A 6,000-nucleotide genomic window follows, 5' to 3' on the forward strand; every position below is an offset into this window, starting at 1 on the left:
AAAGAAAACATGAATAATAAAAATTCAAAGAATAGTCTTAGAAACATTACAATCCATGTGTGAAAATGTGTTGGCCAAAAGTCTTCAAGTACTAAGAAAAAGTTCCAAGATACACAAGTACAATGAACATCACTAGCTCCAATAGTGGAGCATTAGAGGCACTACTTGCTCCCCAAAATTACTAACTCTGTCTCTCTAATTTCTTGTTGGAGAAGCTAGGGTTAAAATTATTTTGCATGAGTAATGAGGATCCTTTTATAACTTGAGGCATTACCTTTCACGTTCCCATGACTCATGACTTTCTAACTCCCAATGACCTTTGACCTTCCACAACCTTTGGAATTCCGAATGATTTTTGGAATTACATATAACTCTTGGTATTACATGTATTTTGGAATTCCATGGTATTTTGTCCATACATGACTCTTGGAATTCCATTTATTTGTCTTTACAATGATTACATCATAACTTCCACACCATCATGTGATGAAGTCGTGGCATGTCACTATCCTTGATGACTAGTACTAATAGTGACTGATGACACATACTTTCTTCAATGGTGACATGGTTGCCACTCATGTCTTTGTTCTTCATGCGGCTTTTGATCATTGATGTCTTCATCATCCAAAGGGTATTTGATCTAATTGAGTCTTCATGGTGCTTTGATCATCGATATTTCAATGCATTCTTTTTTCTTCGATACTTCCTTTATTTTACTTCTTTATCTGATCTTCTTTATGCATGATTTCCATGATGTTCCTGACATATCTATAGCTACAATCACTCATGAAAAGCAACCATTAGCCTGAAAATATTATATTCTAACATGCTTTATTTATGTTTTTTGTTCATGCCTTATCAATGCACTTAGGAAGAGCAAGGACAACTTCTGGGCACAAGGGCACACTTCAAAAGTCTATAAGGATGAATGGAAGGAGCTTCAGGGCTTTAGTATGCACTCAAGAGAAATAGACAATGACGGTAGGGTGCATAACACAAGTCTAAAGGATGAAGGAGAAGGCTTCAAGCTTCCCAAGTGTGCTATATGCTCAAGGGTGACAAGGAGGGCGCAGGGTGCACTCCTTAAGACTGAAGAATGGAGCTTCATGCCTTCGAGGTGTGCTCACGGATTCAAGAGACCAAATAGGGTGCATGTCACAAGTCCAAAGGCTAAAAGATAAAGCCTTGTGCCTTCGGAGTGCACTCATGTGCTCTAAGGTTCAGTAGGGCACATGGCGCATTGTGGAAGGATAAAGGGATAAGCTTAAGGTGTTTAGAGTGCGCTCATGTGCTCAAGGAGGGTGTACTTCTTTGAGTCAAAGAAATGTGCTCATGTTCTCAAGGAGGGTGTACTTATTCAAGTCGAAGCAGTGCACTCAAAGGAAGGCTTGCTTTCTCAAAGGGTATAGTTTGGAACAAGGAAGGGGAAAGATGGTTAAGGAGTACGTTATGCACTCTAGAAGGGTACACGATGCACTTCTAAACAATGAAGGTTTCCTTATTAAGGCTTGAGAGTGCATTCATGTGCTTCTTTCCTCAATAGGTTCATTTTGCAACCGAAATTTGTCCAAGTTTAGAAGATGGGACAAGGGGTGAACATGATGAGTTTATACATAAAACCATGTGCGACTTGTATAAAATCATCAAGAAAACTTATAAAAGATTAATAAAAGATAATTAGACATCATAACACCACTTTATAATGATTCCTCAAGTACAACTGATGAAGTGTGTGTGACTACGACCAAAAAGTGTCTATTTAAAACAACCAAGGTCTTAGAACCATGAAATACACTTAAGATGTTCTAATAAATGCGATGACACTTAGGGATGGTCACGAACACTTGAAACACATATATCAACTTGAAACAACACTTGATGACCAAGGCTCCAAAATTTGAATGTAGCAGAACTTTGGAGGGTGTTGTAGCAGCGACAACACTTGGTGAGCTTCAGCTTCTATGTTTTGGAATAAATTTTCAGTTAGAGGGTTATCCCTTCAGGAATTATTGATTTTCCAATTGGATTGCCTTGAATTCCCCCTTTCGACCCAGTTATATATATATAGTACTTCACTTTCTTCTTCTTGGTTGAACAGACAAAGATACACCATATCACAATTGTTTCAATCCAGGAAAGGGTAATGTGCATGACGATTTTATGATATTTAGAGTATGAGTTTTCAATTGGTGTTTCTCTGCTGCTTGTCATCCTAGACAGTACCCTGGCAGAGTTACTTCAGGAGCACAAACATTGCTTCATTGCCAACAGTCTTGGTCAGTACCCTGATGAATTCACTTGCTTCACCTCCCACCGTAGGAAGCCTTTATTTTCTTTCACCCTTTCTTTATTTATTTAATAGGAATGTGCATCGACACTTATTATTTTCAATGGGAGGAAGAGGGATCCTATATTATTGAGACCAAAGGAGGTTTCCCCTTGAAAGAAGTATTTCAAGACCTCTGATATAGGTTTTCTTGCTTTAGATTTTCCCCTTATCCTTTCTCTACTAGATTGGACAAGCATTATCACACAAGAAGATTTATAGCAAGTTAAGTACTTTGGATACTAGCATAGGCGTAGCTTGAATAGGTTCCCTTAAGGTTTTCCTTTTATATGTATCATATTTTCCATATGAACTTAGCCCAAACTATGGAATTTTCCTAAATAAAGAAGGAGAACCAAAAATAGCTAAGCGTTGTGGTTGTCAAATTTTCTCTTTCATTCCACCAAAAAGTCCTTTTGAGCCATGCACTTTTACATAGGGGATTATTTATGACCAAGTGACAAACACGATAGGACATGATATACATACAATTGACACTGAAGAAAAGGAAAAATTGTACAGGAAGCGCAACTTGTAGATGCTATTGAAAATAATGTTTCAAATCTCATTCATTTATAGGAAAGGGGTCAATCCTCCCGTCTAAATATTTCAACTTGAAAGTGTTATGACCGAGATTCTCTTCAATGACGAATGGGCCAATCCATAGAGGTTGGAACTTCATGTGTTTTCCTTTCTCTTCGTGATATTTATGCCACTTTAGTATTAGGTCACTTACATCGAAACTCTTAGCCTCTGTGGATTTATTATCGAACTAGTACTTAACATTGTTTTGGTGGATGGAAAATCCCTTTTTAGCTTTGAGCCTTTCTTCCTCAAGCTTGAGTAAAGTATATATCCTGCCCTGAATCAGAAGATAGGGTCTACCTTGGGACTCTTCGGAGAGTTGCAAGGTTGGGAGATACAGGTTCAGGGGCAAGATGACTTCATTACCGTAAACCAGAAAATATGGAGATATCTTAAGGGAAGGCTTAGGAGTTACACGATTAGCCCATAACGCATTGGTAAAAGTGTTATGTTAGTTCCTTTTCTCAGAGAAGATGGTTTTCTTGATTATGCGAATGAGATTTTTATTTTTCGATTCAACCAAAACATTTTCCTACTCACAATAAATAAATGCATTCTTTAATGCAATCCCATTTTCTAATGCGAATTTATAAAGTTTCAATGATGAAAAATAAGTCACATTATCAAAGACGAGCGATGTTGGAGTTCCAAACCTGGTTATAATATTATGCCACAATAAGTGGATGACTTTATGATCATTTACCTATCTCAAGGAAATTCTTTTGACCATTGAGTAAAACAATCTGTCGCTGTCAAATTGTATCAGTGTTGCTTTGATGAGTGTGGGAATATTTCTCCGAGAACATCTAGTCCCCACTATTGGAATGGTTCCTCAACTGATACTAGTAGCAATGGGTTGGTTGACCTTTGATCCCAATCGACACATCTCTGAAAAGTTGGGCACTTGCGTACATAAGCGTGATCATATTTGAATAAATTGGGCCAATAGTAACCAACCCCCATTACTTTATGTGGAGTTGTGTCACCTACATAGTGGCACCTTCTGGTCAATTGTGCAAACAATAAGTAACTTCTATGTATCATATAGCTTAAGGCATCTTAGTAGGACACCGTTGTGGTGCTTTCTGAAAGAACTCCATGAAAAATATGGTAGGATAGAGCCTTTAAGTTAATTTCCCTCTTTTGTTTGTTTAATAAATGCATGGGTAGGGTGTCGTACTCTTGGAATTGTCATATATTGAAATACCATGAAACTGTAGACATGGATTGGGGAACATGTTCAACAATGTCATTTCTATTTCATGTTCCCATCCTAAAATATCTTTCTTGCAAGCATCTCTTGCTTTAATTGCTAGCTGGCAGAGGCCATGACCCTTAATGGTATGAAATTATTTAAACTCCATATCATACTCTTGTAAGCAGGTCATCCAATTTTCCCTCTTCCCACCCAACTCTTGTTGTACATAGAGTGTTCTTACCACTAGATGAGGCACACAAATGATCATATGAGATTTTAGAAGATAGAGCTTGAAGTATTTAAATGCCTTATATACAACATATGCTTATTTTTTGAAGGCAAGATAATTTAGTTCTAGCCCCTATAATCTAGCACTCATGAAATAAATATCCCATTCATTTCATTTAGTATCATTTTGGGTCAATATAATCACAATAGATGAATCTAAAGCGAAGGTATAAAGCAGGAAATATTTGCCATAGTCAGGGATGAATAGTGCAGGTGAATCAATGATATCTTGTTTGATTTGAGTGAAAGCATCCTTTTCTTTTTTGTCCCATTTGTAAATTGTTTCTTTATTAGTGATCTCCTATAAAGTTATAACTATCCGGGCATAGTCAGAGATGAATTTTTGGAGGAAATTAATCTTTCCTAAGAAAGAGTGCAAAGCCTTCTTATTCATCGAGAACGAGATCTTTGTAATAGCTTTGATCCTCTGAGTATCAACTTTAACTCCACTCTTTGAAATGATGTTCCCTAATATAATTCCCCCCGACACACCAGATAATATTTTCTTGGGATTACGAGAAATCCCATATTAATGAAACCGATCAAATATTTATTTCAGATGGCGTACATGATCTGATCTTCTTTCGGAAAACAGAGTAACATAATCCAAATAAACAACTACACTTTGATTAATAAGGCCCTGGAAAGTGATATCAATCGCTCTTTGAAATTTAGCATTAACATTGATAAGCCTGAATGGCATTCTTTTGAAGGCAAATGTTCCCCATTTAGTCCTAAAGGTGGTCTTCAAATGATATGGTTCTGCCACTAGCACTTGATTGTAACTAGAAAAACCATCTAGTAGCGAGAACAACTCATACCCATATACTATTTGGAGGATATATTCCATGGATGGCACTAGATAATTATCTTTTCCAGATGCCCATTGAGGTTGCAGAAATCTACACATAGCCTTATCTCCCCTAACTTCTTTCTGACTGGGACCAAATTTGAAACCCAAGTGGAATGTTTGACTTTAAAAATGATCCTATCATCCACCAACTTTCTTAATTCCATTATGATGAGGGGCTCCAACATTGGAGGAAATTTTCTTAGTTATGTTGGAAAGGTTTTACCCCTTCTTTTATGGGAGTAATTAACATGTTGGCTCATATGAGTATCATATGCCTTTAATTCGCCATATTTCCATACAAACACATCACGGTACTATTGGAATAAGTGGGTGAATGCTTGCCATTCTTGTTGTGAACAACATGTACCAAGGTTTACATACTTCAGATCTTCTTGAGTTCCTAGATTGACTTGTTCAAATAACAACTTCGAACTCTGAGTCTTAGTATTGGCTGGTACTCTAAATCTCTTTTGCAGGTAATATAACATTTCTAGGGAAACCAAACCTTTAGGCATAGTGTTACCTTTCATCTCATTAGATGCCTCCCACAAAGCCTTATCATGCTCATCCTCATTTATGGCAGCATCTTTAAATATGTTTGCATTAGCCATAAAATGCAATATCTGTTGGTCGTCATTGAAAACACAAAAGTTAGTGACATTATCAAGAACATACGATTTATATATAATTTCAATAGAAAAACCATTTCTCAATGGCAACATCCTAGTGGTTTCATTTGCCAATGTGTCT

The sequence above is a fragment of the Pinus tabuliformis genome, chromosome 3_2 (genome assembly GCF_031772625.1).
Source record: "Pinus tabuliformis cultivar Carrire ecotype Pingquan chromosome 3_2, CPIR1, whole genome shotgun sequence".
Lineage (NCBI taxonomy): Eukaryota > Viridiplantae > Streptophyta > Pinopsida > Pinales > Pinaceae > Pinus > Pinus tabuliformis.